The following is a 14,608-nucleotide window of genomic DNA, read 5'->3' on the forward strand; positions in this document are numbered from 1 at the left end:
TAGGTTCCGGCATCGTTTGTAGAAACTTGAAATTTCAAAGATCATTAGGCTTGAATTGGGGTATGATTCATGGTTTTAGCGTTGTTTGAGGTGATTTGAAGGTTCGACTAAGTTCGTATGATATTTTAGGACTTCTTGGTATATTTGGTTGAGATCGCGGGTGCCTCGGGTGAGTTTCGGATGGTTAACGGATCAAATTCGGACTTAGAAGAAAAAGCTGAAGTTTCTTCCATCTGATGCAATCACCCCTGCGAAAATTTCATCGCATGTGCGAGCCCGCAAAAGCGAGCCTTGCAAGCGCAGATGCGGGCAGAGGGCTGTGAGGCAGTGGTCGCAGGTGCGAGGGAAATTTCGCACCTGCGATGAGCGCAGATGCAGTCCCTTGATCGAAGAAGCGGAGGCAGGCTTAAGTGATTTTTCCGCAGAAGCGGAGCTTTGATCGCAGATGCGGCTCCTTTTAATCGAAACTCCTCGCTAGAATGTTAAAAACAAAGGAGTCCGAGATTTTGTTATTTTTGACATTTTCAAAAGCGGGTGAGGCGATTTTTGAGCGAGAAATCACGTGAAATTTTGAGGTAAATCCCTTGTGATCCTTTCTACCCCATAATATTGAATTATCATCGAATAATTCGACTAGATTACATGTTTTTGAGGTATAAATTGGGGATTTGAACTTAGGGATTTGAAAATAAGATTTGAAGATTTGGAGGTCGAGTTGAGGTCGAATTTTGGTAAAATTAGTATGGTTAGACTCGTGGTTGAATGGGCTTTCGAATTTTGTAAATTTTATCGGGTTCCGAGATGTGGGCCCCACGGGCGATTTTTGAGCTAAATTTCGGATTTATACGGAAAATTAATATTTTCTTATAGAATTAATTCCAATAAATTTTATTGACTGAAATGAATTATTGTGACTAGATTCGAGGTATCCGGAGGATGATTTGCGAGGCAAAGGCATAGCATAGTAAAGAATTTCACATTTTGAGGTAAGTAACAGTTATAAATCTGGTCCTGAGGGTGTGAAACCCCGAATTTTGTATCACGTGATTATTTTGGAGGTGACGCACATGCTAGGTGACGGGCGTATGGGCGTGCACCGAGCGGATTGTGACTTGGTCCGTCCCGTGAAACTGTAAAGTTGAATAACTTGTTGTTAGCTATATGCTCTCTATGTGTTAAAGAAATTTAACTGTAAATCATGCTTAGGCTATGTGATAGTGTTGTTGGGACCCATAGAGGTCGCGTACTTGTTGAATTATTTGCTAATTATTGTCTTGTACTCAGTCATGATTTTACTTGCGTATCATACCTCAGCCATTCTTGATTTTGTTGATACACTATGTTATCTTTGTTTGGGCTGATCTTTGTGATTTCCAAGAGCCCGAGAGACTAGAGAGGTTGAGGACTGAGTAAGGCCGAGGGCCTGTCGGCAAGGTAAGGATACTATAGCACGTGAGTTGTCCGTGAAGCACGTGAGTTGTCCGTGCGGATTATGGCGCTTGGGTTGTAGGAGCCCCTCCGGAGTCTATACACCTCCAGTGAGCGTGGGTACCCATTGAGTGTGAGTGCTGAGGGCTGGTAGTCCAGTGAGTGATTATTGTCCTGAGAGGCTGTACTTGCTTTTCGTTTGTTGTTGCACATAGTTTCTATCTGTCATTGTTGTGAAATTCTTTGAAAGATTTTATATCCAGATTACATGAACTTGAACTGTATAGAACTGATTTGACTTAAACTACTAGATTTGAAAACATGTCTTTTCTTTGCTAGAATTACTGAAAATGAACTATAACTGTGTAGCTCGTCACTATCTTCAGTTCCTTATTTATTATTATTACTTACTGAGTTGGTTGTGCACATACTACACTCTGCACTTCGTGTGCAGATCTAGGTGTTCCCGGGCATAGCGGATGTTGATTCTCTCGCACGGTTGATTTTTCGGAGATTCAGAAGTAGTTGCCATATTTCGCAGACCTTGTATCTCCTTCCCCATCTCCTTGTTTAATCTATTTGGTCTTAGACTGTTATAGACCGTATTTTCCAAACTTGTATTCATACTAGATGCTCATGTACTTAGTGACACTAGGTTTTGGGAGTATTTATATTTGTACTTATGAGATTTCTTCCGCTACATTTAATCATTCTCTTTTCAAATTTAAAAGAATACGTGGTTTATTGAGATTGTCGGCTTGCCTAGTATTGAGATAGGCGGCATCACGACGGGTGGGATTTTGGGTCGTGACAAGTTGGTATCAGAGCCTAGGTTACATAGGTCTCACGAGTCATGAGAAGGTTTAGTAGAGTCTTGCAGATCGGTACGGATACGTCTCTACTTATCTTCGAGATGATGCAGATCCCTAAGGAAAACTTCACTTTCTTGTATTCTGTTGTGCGAATTTGTTGATTCCGGAAACTAAATTTATGTTATTCTATTCTCTCACAGATGGTGAGGACACGTACTACTGGATCGAACGGTCAGCCACGAGTTAGGGGCGCGAGAGGTCGGGGCCAAGGTAGAAGTCAAGGTGTAGCTCGTACCACAGTTGGACCAGCGCCTGTAGTACCACCAGTTGCTCCAGCTCAGGAGAAGATACCAGATATAGCTGAACCGACAGGACCAGCTCAAGCACCAACTGTGCCCAATGAGATTCCAGGCCTTTAGGAGACTTTGGCCCAAATATTGACAGTTTGCACTGGCCTTGTTCAGGTGGTTTTGGCTCAGGCCGCACCTGCCACTTCTCAGGCCGGGGGAGGTACTCATACCCATATTGCCCGTACTCCAGACCAGGTAGTACAGGGACTTCATATACCGGGGGCACTACCAGCCCAGCCGGTTGTAGTTGCTCAGGCCCCGGTAGTTCTTGTTATGGCAGATGATGAGCAGAGGAGACTTGAGAGATTTGAGAGTCCTAGACCTCCACCATTTAGCGGTACTGAGTCAGAAGATGCTCAGGATTTTCTGGATAAGTGTTAACGGATGCTTCGGACAGAGGGTATTCTGGAGACCAGTGGGGTCTCGTTCACTACTTTTCAGATGGTGGGCGTAGGCCGATCGGCGCAGCACCCCTTACCTAGCAGCAGTTCTTCGGTCTATTCCTGGAGAAGTTTGTGCCTCAATCCCGCAGAGAGGAGTTGCGCAGACAGTTCGAGCATCTTCGTCAGGGTGACATGTTCGTGACACAATATAAGATGAGATTTTTAGAGTTGGACCATCATGCTATCTGGATGATTCCCACAGACATGGAGAGGATCAGGAGGTTCATAGATGGCCTTACTTTTCAGTTGTGATTACTCATGACTAGAGAGAGAGTGTCTGATGCTACTTTCGACGAGGTTGTCGACATTGCTCGTCAGATTGAGATGGTTCACAGTTAAGAACGGGTTGAGAGGGAGGCTAAGAGGCCACGTGGTGCAGGTGATTTTAGCGGTGTTCCTTCAGGTGGTCAGTTTTACCGCGGTAGGGGTCGTTCTTTCAGACACGCTCAGGCGACTCGTCCAGCTCATCATGGTGCATCAGCTAGCCATGGTTCTTACAGTGCTCACTCAAGACAGTCTTCATTCAGTGCACTACCAGCGCAGGGTTCTCATCATCCCTCATCCGCTCAGGCTTCTACAAACAATTCTCCGGGTTATCAGGAACATCAGTTCCGTCAGAGGAGGGGTTGTTTCGAGTGCAGAGAATTGGGTCATTTCAAGAGAGATTGTCCTAGGTTGTTGAGTGGGGCTCTATAGCAGAGTTCTCGACCAACGGCACCAGCACTAGCTGTTACACCACCCGCCAAGCCAGCTCGTGGTGGGGGTCAGGCAGCTAGGGGTCGCCTAAGAGGGGGAGGCCAGTCAGGTGGCGGTCAGGCCCGATTCTATGCTTTTTCTTCAATACCAAATGTTGTTGCCTCAGATGCAGTGATCACAGGTATTCTTTCAGTGTGCCATAGGGAGGCTTTTATATTATTTGACCCTAGTTCCACTTATTCATATGTATCATCGTATTTTGTTCATTATTTGGATATGCCCTGTGAGTCCTTAGTTTCATGTGTTTGTGTATCTACACCGGTGGGTGATATTATTACTGTGAATCGTATGTATCGGTCGTGTGTGGTAACTATTGAGGAACTGGAGATTAGAGTTGATCTCTTATTACTCGGTATGGTTGATTTTGATGTAATACTGGGCATGGATTGGTTGTCTTCATGTCATGCTATTCTATACTGTTACGCAAAAACCTTGACAATAACGATGCCGGGGTTGCTAAAGGTTGAATGGAGAGGTTCTCTAGATTTTGTTCCTAGCACGGTAATTTCTGATTTGAAGGCCCAACGTATGGTTGGAAAGGGATGTTTGTCATATTTGGCCTTTGTGAGAGATGTTGATGCAGCTACTCCTATTATTGATTCAGTACCGGTCGTGCGAGACTTTCCGGATGTATTTCCTGCAGACCTGTCGAATATGCCACCGGACAGGGATATTGATTTTGGTATTGACTTGGTGTAGGGCACTCAGCCCATTTCTATTCCTCTGTATCGTATGGCATTAGATGAGTTAAAAGAATTGAAAGAGCAACTTCAGGAACTCCTTGAAAAAGGGTTTATTAGGCCTAGTGTATCGCCTTGGGGTGCACCGGTTCTGTTTGTGAAAAAGAAAGACGGTACTATGCGGATGTGCATCGATTATAGGCAGTTGAACAAAGTTACAATCAAGAATAAATATCCCTTGCCACGTATTGATGACTTATTTGACCAGCTTCAAGGGGCGAGGGTGTTCTCCAAAATTGATTTGAGAACTAGGTATCACCAGTTGAAAATTCGGGATTCGGATATTCTAAAGACGGCATTCAGAACTCGTTATGGCCACTATGAATTTCTTGTGACGTCTTTCAGGCTAACCAACGCCCCAGCAACATTTATGCACTTGATGAATACTGTATTCCATCCATATCTTGATTCATTCGTCGTAGTATTTATTGATGATATCCTGGTGTACTCACGTAGCCAGGAAGAGAATGCACAACACTTGGGTATTGTATTACAAAGATTGAGAGAGGAGAGACTTTATGCCAAATTCTCTAAGTGTGAGTTTTGGCTTAGTTCGTTGGCATTCTTGGGACACATAATGTCTAGTGAAGGGATTAATATGGATCCGAAGAAAATAGAGGCAGTTCAGAGTTGACCCAGGCCATCTTCAGTTGCTGAGATTCGGAGTTTTCTCACTTTGGCCGGTTATTATCGTCGCTTCGTGGAGGGTTTCTCGTCTATTCCATCGCCTATGACTAAATTGACCTAGAAAGGTGCTCCGTTCAGGTGGTCAGATGAATGTGAAGAGAGATTTCAGAAGCTCAAAATAGCTTTGACTACAGCTCTAGTATTGGTGTTGCCTACATGTTCAGAGTTTTATACTGTGTATTATGACGCGTCGCGTATTGGTCTCGGTGCAGTGCTTATGCAAGATGGTAGGGTGATTGCCTATGCGTCCAGACAGTTAAAGGTACATGAGAAGAATTACCTGGACCACGATCTTGAGTTAGAAGCTATTGTTCATGCCTTGAAAATTTGGCGGCATTACTTGTACGGTGTCCAGTATGAGGTATATACCGATCATCGGAGTCTACAACATTTGTTTAAACAGAAGGATCTTAATTTGCGGCAGCGAAGGTGGTTAGAGTTACTTAAGGATTATGATATCACCAATCTCTATCATCCCGGAAAGTCCAATGTAGTGGCCGATGCCTTGAGTCGTAAGGCGGAGAGTTTGGGAAGCTTAGCATACTTACCGGTAGCAGAGAGGCCTTTAGCCATGGATGTTCAGGCCTTGGCTAACCAGTTTGTTAGATTGGATGTTTCCGAGCCGAATCGAGTTTTGGCTTGTGTGGTTACTCGGTCTTCTTTATATGATCACATCAGCGAGCGCCAGTATGATGATCCCCATCTGCTCGTCCTTAAAGACATGGTTCAGCACAGTGATGCCAAGGAAGTCACTACTGGGGATGACGGTGTATTACGTATGCAGGGCAAGCTATGTGTGCCTAATGTAGATGGTTTGCGTGAGCTGATTCTCCAGGAAGCTAATAATTCACGGTACTCTATTCATCCAGGTGCCGCGAAGATATATCAGGATTTGAGGCATCACTATTGGTGAAGGCGAATGAAGAAAGATATAGTTGGATTTGTAGCTCGGTATTTAAATTGTCAACATGTAAAGTATGAGCTTCAGAGACCGGGCAGATTACTTCAGAAACTTAAAATTCCGGAGTGGAAGTGGGAGCGTATTACCATGGACTTCGTAGTTAGGCTCCCACGGACTTTGAGAAAGTTTGATGTTGTTTGGGTGATAGTAGATCGGTTGACCAAATCTGCGCATTTTATCCCAATTAGTACTAATTATTCTTCGGAGCAGTTGGCTGGGATTTATATTCGCGAGATTGTTCGCCTACACGGTGTGCCAGTGTCCATTATTTCGGATCGGGGTACGCAGTTTACATCACAGTTTTGGAGAGCAGTTCAGCAAGAATTGGGCACACAGGTTCAATTGAATACATTATTTCATCCTCAGACGGACGGACAGTCCGAGCGCACTATTTAGAAATTAGAGGATATGCTACGCGTTTGTGTCATTAATTTCGGGGGTTCTTGGGATCAATTTCTGCCACTCGCGGAGTTTGCTTATAATAATAGCTACCAGTCAAGCATTCAGATGGCTCCGTATGAGGCTTTGTGTGGGAGACGGTGGCGGTCCCTGGTGGGTTGGTTTGAGCCGAGTGAGGCTAGGCTATTGGGTACTGACTTGGTTCAGGATGCTTTAGAAAAGGTCAAAGTGATTCAGGAACGGCTTCGCACGGCACAGTCTAGACAGAAGGGTTATGCCGACAGGAAGGTTCGTGATGTTGTTTACATGGTTGGGAAGAAGGTTCTGCTCAAGATTTCACCCATGAAGGGCGTGTTGAGGTTCGGGAAGAAGGGCAAGTTGAACCCTCGGTATATTGGACCTTTTGAGATACTTAAGAAAATTGGAGAGGTGGCTTATGAACTTGCCTTGCCACCTAGTCTATCAGGTGTTCATCCAGTATTCCATGTATCCATACTCTGAAAGTATATCGGGGATCCATCTGATATTCTGGATTTCAGTACAGTGCAGTTGGATGGTAATTTGACTTATGATGTGGAGTCAGTGGCTATTTTAGACCGGCAGGTTCGAAAGTTGAGGTCAAAGGACATAGCATCAGTGAAGGTGCAGTGGAGAGGCCAGCCAGTCGGAGAAGCTACTTGGGAGATTGAGTAGGAAATGCGGAGGAAATATTCACACTTATTTGAGACTTCAGGTATTATTCTATACTCGTTCGAGGATGAACGTTTGTTTAAGAGGGGGAGAATGTAACGACTCAGCCGGTCATTTTGAGTATTATAACCATGTTTCCCCATTTACTGCTCAAGTTATGCTTTATAGTTATTTTATGACTTACCGTGTTAGTTGGTACAAGTCCGGAAGGATTTCGGAGTAAAAGGAGACACTTAGTCTCATAATTAAAAACTTAAGCTAGAAAAGTTAACCAGATATTGACTTATGTATAAACAACCTCAGAATTTAATTCTGATGATTCCAATAGCTCCGTATGGTGATTTTGGACTTAGGAGCGTGTCTGAAAAATTATTTGGAGGTCGATAGTGGAATTAGGCTTAAAATGGCGAAAGTCGAATTTTTGGAAAGTTTCACCGGGGGTTGACTTTTTGATATCGGGGTCGAAATCGGATTCTGAAAATTTAAATACCTCTATGTTATTTATAACTTGTGTGCAAAATTTGAGGTCAATCGGACGCGATTTGATAGGTTTTGGCGTCGTTTGTAGAAACTTGAAATTTCCAAGTTCATTAGGCTTGAATTGGGGTATGATTCATGGTTTTAGCATTGTTTGAGGTGATTTGAAGGTTCGACTAAGTTCGTTTGATATTTTAGGACTTGTTGGTATATTTGATTGAGATCCCGGGGGCCTCGGGTGAGTTTCGGATGGTTAACGGATCAAATTCGGACTTAGAAGAAAAAGCTAAAGTTTCTGCCATCTGATGCAATTGCACCTGCAGAAATTCCATCGCAGGTGCGAGCTGGCAGAAGCGAGCCTGGAAAGCGCAGATGCGGGCAGAGGGCTGTGAGGCAGTGGTCGCAGGTGCGAGGGAAATTCCGCACCTGCGATGAGCGCGGATGCGGTCCCCTGATCACAGAAGCGGAGGCAGGCTTAAGTGATTTTTCCGCAGAAGTGGAGCTTTGATCGCTGATGCGAAAATGGAGCCGCATGTGCGAAACTCCTGTCCAGAATGTTAAAAACAGAGGAGTCCGAGATTTTGTCATTTTTGACATTTCCAAAAGCGGGTGAGGCAATATTTGAGCGAGAAATCACGAAAAATTTTGAGGTAAGTCCCTTGTGATCATTTCTACTCCATAATATTGAATTGTCATCGAATAATCCGACTAGATTACATGTTTTTGAGGTGTAAATTGAGGATTTGAACTTAGGAATTTGAAAATAATATTTGAAAATTTGGAGGTCGAGTTGAGGTCGGATTTTGGTAAAATTAGTATGGTTAGACTCGTGGTTGAATGGGCTTTCGGATTTTGTAGCTTTTGTCGGGTTCCGAGACATAGGCCCCACAGGCGATTTTTGAGCTAAATTTCGGGTTTTTATGAAAATTTTAGTATTTTCTTATGGAATTAATTTCAATAAATTTTATTGACTGAAACGAATTATTGTGACTAGATTCGAGGCATTCGAAAGCCGATTTGTGAGGCAAAGGCATAGCAGAGTAAAGAATTTCACGTTTTGAGGTATGTAACAGTTATAAATCTGGTCCTGAGGGTATGAAACTCCGGATTTTGTATCACGTGATTATTTTGGAGGTGACGCACATGCTAGGTGACGGGCGTGTGGGCGTGCACCGAGGAGATTGTGACTTGGTCCGTCCCGTGAAACTGTAAAGTTGAATAACTTATTGTTAGCTATATGCTCTCTATGTGTTAAAGAAATTTGACTGTAAATCATGCTTAGGCTATGTGATAGTGTTGTTGGGACCCGTAGAGGTTGCGTACTTGTTGAATTATTTGCTAACTATTGTCTTGTACTCAGCCATGATTTTACATGCGTATCATACCTTAGTCTTTCTTGATTTTGTTGATACACTATGTTATCTTTGTTTGGGCTGATCTTTGTAATTTTTGAGAGCCCGAGAGACTAGAGAGGTTGAGGACTGACTAAGGCCGAGGGTCTGTCGGTGAGGTAAGGATACTATAGCGTGTGGGTTGTCCGTGCAGGATATTATAGCACGTGAGTTGTCTGTGCAACACGTGAGTTGTCCGTGCGAATTATGGCGCTTGGGCTGTAGGAGCCCCTCCGGAGTCTGTACACCCCCAGTGAGCGTGGGTACCCATTGAGTGTGAGTGTTGAGGGCTGGGAGCCCAGTGAGTGATTGTTGTCCTGAGAGGCTGTACTTGCTTTTCGTTTGTTGTTGCACTTAGTTGCTATCTGTCATTATTGTGAAATTCTCTGAAAGATTTTATATCTGGATTACATGAACTTGAACTGTATAGAACTGATTTGACTTAAACTGCTGGATTTGAAAGCATGTCTTTTCTTTGCTGGAATTACTGAAAATAAACTATAACTGTGTAGCTCGTCACTATCTTCAGTTCCTTATTTATTATTGTTACTTACTTAGTTGGTTGTACTCATACTACACCATGCACTTCGTGTGCAGATCCAGGTATTCTCGGGCATAACGGGTGTTGATTCTCTCACACGGTTGATTTTCCGAAGATTCAAAGGTAGATGTCGTGTTTCGCAGACCTTGTCTCTCCTTCCCTATCTCCTTGTTTAATGTATTTGGTCTTTGATTGTTATAGACCGTATTTTTCAGACTCGTATTCATACTAGATACTCATGTACTCAGTGACACCAGGTTTTGGGAGTATTTATATTTGTACTTGTGAGATTTCTTCTGCTAAATTTAATCATTCTCTTTTCAAATTTAAAAGAATTCATGGTTTATTGAGATTGTCGGCTTGCCTAGTATTAAAATAAACGTCATTACGACGGGTGGGATTTTGGGTCGTGACAATTATTTTTCGATGAAATGAATTCGATTAAATCCTTTTCGGACCATGTAACTCCACCCTAACACTTTAAAGATATTGCAACAATCACATCTACAACCATTGATTCTAAATTTTTGCTATACGACACTTTTACAACTATGATAGAGGTATCAATTTACTCCAAATCATCGATTAAATCCTTTTCGGACCATGTAACTCCACCCTAACACTTTAAAGATATTGCAACAATCACATCTACAACCATTGATTCTAAATTTTTGCTATACGACACTTTTACAACTATGATAGAGTTATCAATTTACTCCAAATCAACCCCTCAGAGCTTGTTTGGTACAATGAATAAGGGATAATTAATTCCAAAATTAAATTTGAGATGAATTTATCTCACAATTGGTTGGGATAAAATTGCAATATAATTTCGCAACTAGTTATTCCAAGATTATGATGTTATTTTTATCCCTACAGGAGGGCGGGATAATTAATCCCGAAATAATTAATCATGTGATAACTTATTAGGGGTATCAATGTGATTGAAGTCAACTTCATTTTCACTTTCCATTTGATTGAATGTACTAGTATTGACTCAAACTGAATCTATTTAGCTAGCCAAACTAAGATCACGAAATTTAATGCAACTTGCAGCCACAGCATACGACACCCTACTTTTCGATAACGATATTGATTCCTGTACCAAAACTTATAAAATAATGTTTATTTTAAAAAAAAAAAGATCATCAGAAATACGTGAAGATCAGATATTCAACCCAGAGCTGGAGAGCCAAGCAGAGGGAATCAACCATTCAAGGTCTCTACTTGGCATATTTGTCATCCGCGACAGCTTGAACACACCTCAACTGTTCCACTGCACATGCATTCAATCTCCCACCAGCATAGACAAGGCAATAGTAACTTTAACGACTAAAGCTTAGAAAGATGGGAATATTATCTAATTTTTTGTTTCTACTGAGATTAAACCTCGGTTCTAGTGTTGGATCAACTTTATTAACCACTAAGCCACATCTTTGGAAGTTCATTCAAGGTTAGAAGTTATACATCCAAAGCAGTTATCAGATAGTAATTCATCAATAAAGCACTTTCACCAACAATAATGAATGAGATAACTTCAAGTTCCCAACACTAATTTCATGGCAGCTGCAAAACTTCCTAATGCAGCAAAATCACCATCTTAAGCAATTATTAGAACCGAAACAAGAAGGGGACAACCCGGTGCACTAAATTTACGTTGTGCGAGGTCCAGGGGAAGGCCTGACCACAAAGGTCAATTGTACGCAATCTTACCCTGCATCTCAGGAGACTATTTTCACGGCTCGAACCCGTGACCTCCTCCCGATCACATGGCAGCAACTTTACCAGTTACACCAAAGATCCCCTCCTTGGAACTGAAACAAGGATGACCAAAAAAAAAAAATAGCTACAGCCAAAGTGCTAATGCAAGACAAACTGCTGCATACATGGCTATTCTGTCCAATGATATTACTAGGCCTTCACATTTAATTTTAGGTGAAGCTTCAGAAGGAGCTCTCATTCAGAAAGAACCAACTCTTTGTACTAATGTTACAGATCAAGAAAGCTTCAAAATAACTAACGTCAAATGATTCCAAAAGGTGATCAATTTCTATCAAAATCCACAGTACTACAGAGAAAAGCAAAAGGAAGAAATCCCAGAAAACTTAATATAACAAACTACAAATATACACAAGCAGGATAAACTCACTTTGTTCAGAAAGAACCGGCTCTTAATCGACTTGAGACTTGAGAATGACAATCCATTTCTTAGGGGGGAATTAATGACTATCCATTTATTCTTGTTGCTCAAAGACAGACACACAACTATGATTGGGGATCAATGTTAATCCAGACAAATTTTGATGTGGCCACTTATTTGATTGAATATTGCCTAGAATTGGCTCAAACACTAAAAGGGCAGCCCGGTGCACAATCCCACGTTCACGCGGGTCCGTGTTATGGCCGCATCCCAAGGGGGTATAATGTAGGCATACTACCCTGATGCAAGCATCCGTGGTTGATTCCACAGCTCGAACACATGACCTATATTGCACCGGAGACAACTTGACTGTTGCTCCAAGGCTCCCCTATTGACTCAAACACTGAATCCATATTTTCATGTGGCCAAACTATGATCACATAGCGGACAAAGACTTACAACCACAAAATCTGTATTAGCAAATTTACCAAACCATGCCTGAGAAAATCATACTAATAGACATATAAGATCATCTTAAATTCAACTCAGCCAGGAGATCCAACAAACCAGTGAAAGCACTTAGATTGCTTGACTGCAAGCTAAGGAATCAAACAGTGAAGGATTCTATTTCTTACTATGTTGCTCGGATTCTCCGACGATGTTGCCGGGCGTGTGTCGGATCCTCCGAAAATCACGGTGCGGCATCATTTGGAGAGTCGGTGCAACATAGATTTCTTGGCACAGCCTTGCTTGTAAAATGTTACAATGAGCATCCTTCAATGAGGGTATTACATAGGCCGTACACCCAAAGCAAGAAACACAAATCAGCTAATCCTTGTCCAAAAGGAGAGGGGGGAAACTTCTATCAATAACAAATTAACAAGCAATAAAGAGACTTTAAGTTTCTTTACATTATGTTTGTGACAACTCCATACTTACAAATACTTATTGCCCTGTAACCACCTGAAGCATTTCAAAGTGATACAACGGGCAGAAGCAAAGTGTTAAGGTAGGACGACATGCTTCATATGTTGCAATTTTGTCAAAGGACATAACCAGGAATCTTATAGAACTTCAGGTTACGCTTCAAAAGGAGTTTTCATTCAGAAAGAACCAACTCTTTGTACTAAGACGCACGAGAAAAACATCAAAACAACCCATAATTTCTTTCAGCTGTATTTTTCAGAGAAAAAAGGAAATAAATCCCACAAATAAACATCAAACTTCTGATCTACAAAAAAGAACAAATCTTTTACTTAGTTTCCCCTTCTTTTTTATGATAAAATACATGGGCAGTGTTCTTGAGCCACTATTACTCACTATTTCGCCATATATTTCCTTTGGTTGCCAAAGAGTCAACTAGGACTGTATTTCTTCTCCTCTAGTGAAGTACTCTACAGAATAATTATATTCGCACAAACAAAGTCACAGACATAACATCAAAGCAAACAAACCAAAAACAACATATTTCACCTGATTAAAACCAATTTACCTGAGGAGGCGCAACTATTCATTTACCAAACTATTCTATAAATTGAGCAAGCCAATCTCAATCCAGTCACAGAAACACTAGATAAAAGACCAAAAAAAGGCCATAAACTTAATTAGAAAGGATATAAGTTATATGCACAAACTGTGAAATGATATACCATCAGTGTAATTTAACTTGTCATAACATATTATTTACCATTTATTAACGATTAGCAATCAATGCTATTAAATAAAGTCACCTGCAATTACCTTTTAAGTGACCTGATTGTGTAAATATTTTTAAATTGTCAGTGTACATAACATAAATTCTACGAAACAAAGCAATTAGAAGGCTAGCTTGCTGAAGATCAAGTTATTAAGCTGCTGTTCACGGTCCATTACTATGATTATGGGCAAAAATTAGCCAAAGAGAAACATATCTCACCTGATAAAATCAATTTAGCAGAGGAGGCTCAAACATTTAATAACACAAACTACTCTATTAAATTAAGCAATCCAATCAGAAACCCATCACTAAAACATTACATAAAACAAAACAAAACCCACAAATTTAGATTAAATCATTTATTTCTGAGGTGCTGCTGCAAGTGCAAGGGGAGCACCAAGAAGGCTAGCTTGCTGAAGATCAAGATCATTGAGCTGTGGGGCTCGAACCCGCAGCTTCCTCCTTGACAGGATGGAGCTCTGACCAATTGAACTACAATCCCGGGGAAATACGGGATCTAGCAGAAAATTTGATTCTTTTTTCTCTCCGGAACAGGTATTTCTGAAGTACAAAGGGGATGAACTATTTAGGAGGATTAAAGAGATGCAACAATTAGGTGTTCACGGCTGCCCATCTAAACATATTTCATCAAATAACCATATTCTTCAATCACAACCCCATCACTAAAACACTGCATAAAACAAAACAAAACCCACAAATTTAAATTAAATCATTTATTTCTGGGGTGCTGCAAGAGCAGGGGAAGCACCAAGAAGGCTAGCTTGCTGCAAATCAAGATCATCGAGCTGTTGTTCACATAAAATTAGACTATTTAGGAGGATTAAAGAGATGCAAAAATTAGGTGTTCACAGCTATCAGGCTAAAAACATTTCAATTGATAAAATCAATTTACTAAAAGAGGCAGCACAAACATCAAATAACCATACTTTTCAATCACAAACCCATCACTAAAATGTTACATAAAACAAAGAAAAAACCCCACAAATTTAAATTAAATCATTTATTTCTGGAGTGCAATAGCAGCAGAAGGGGGAGCACCGAGAAGGCTAGCTTGTTGAAGATCAATTTCATTGAGC

The sequence above is a fragment of the Nicotiana tomentosiformis genome, chromosome 9 (genome assembly GCF_000390325.3).
Source record: "Nicotiana tomentosiformis chromosome 9, ASM39032v3, whole genome shotgun sequence".
In the NCBI taxonomy this organism is placed as follows: Eukaryota; Viridiplantae; Streptophyta; class Magnoliopsida; order Solanales; family Solanaceae; genus Nicotiana; species Nicotiana tomentosiformis.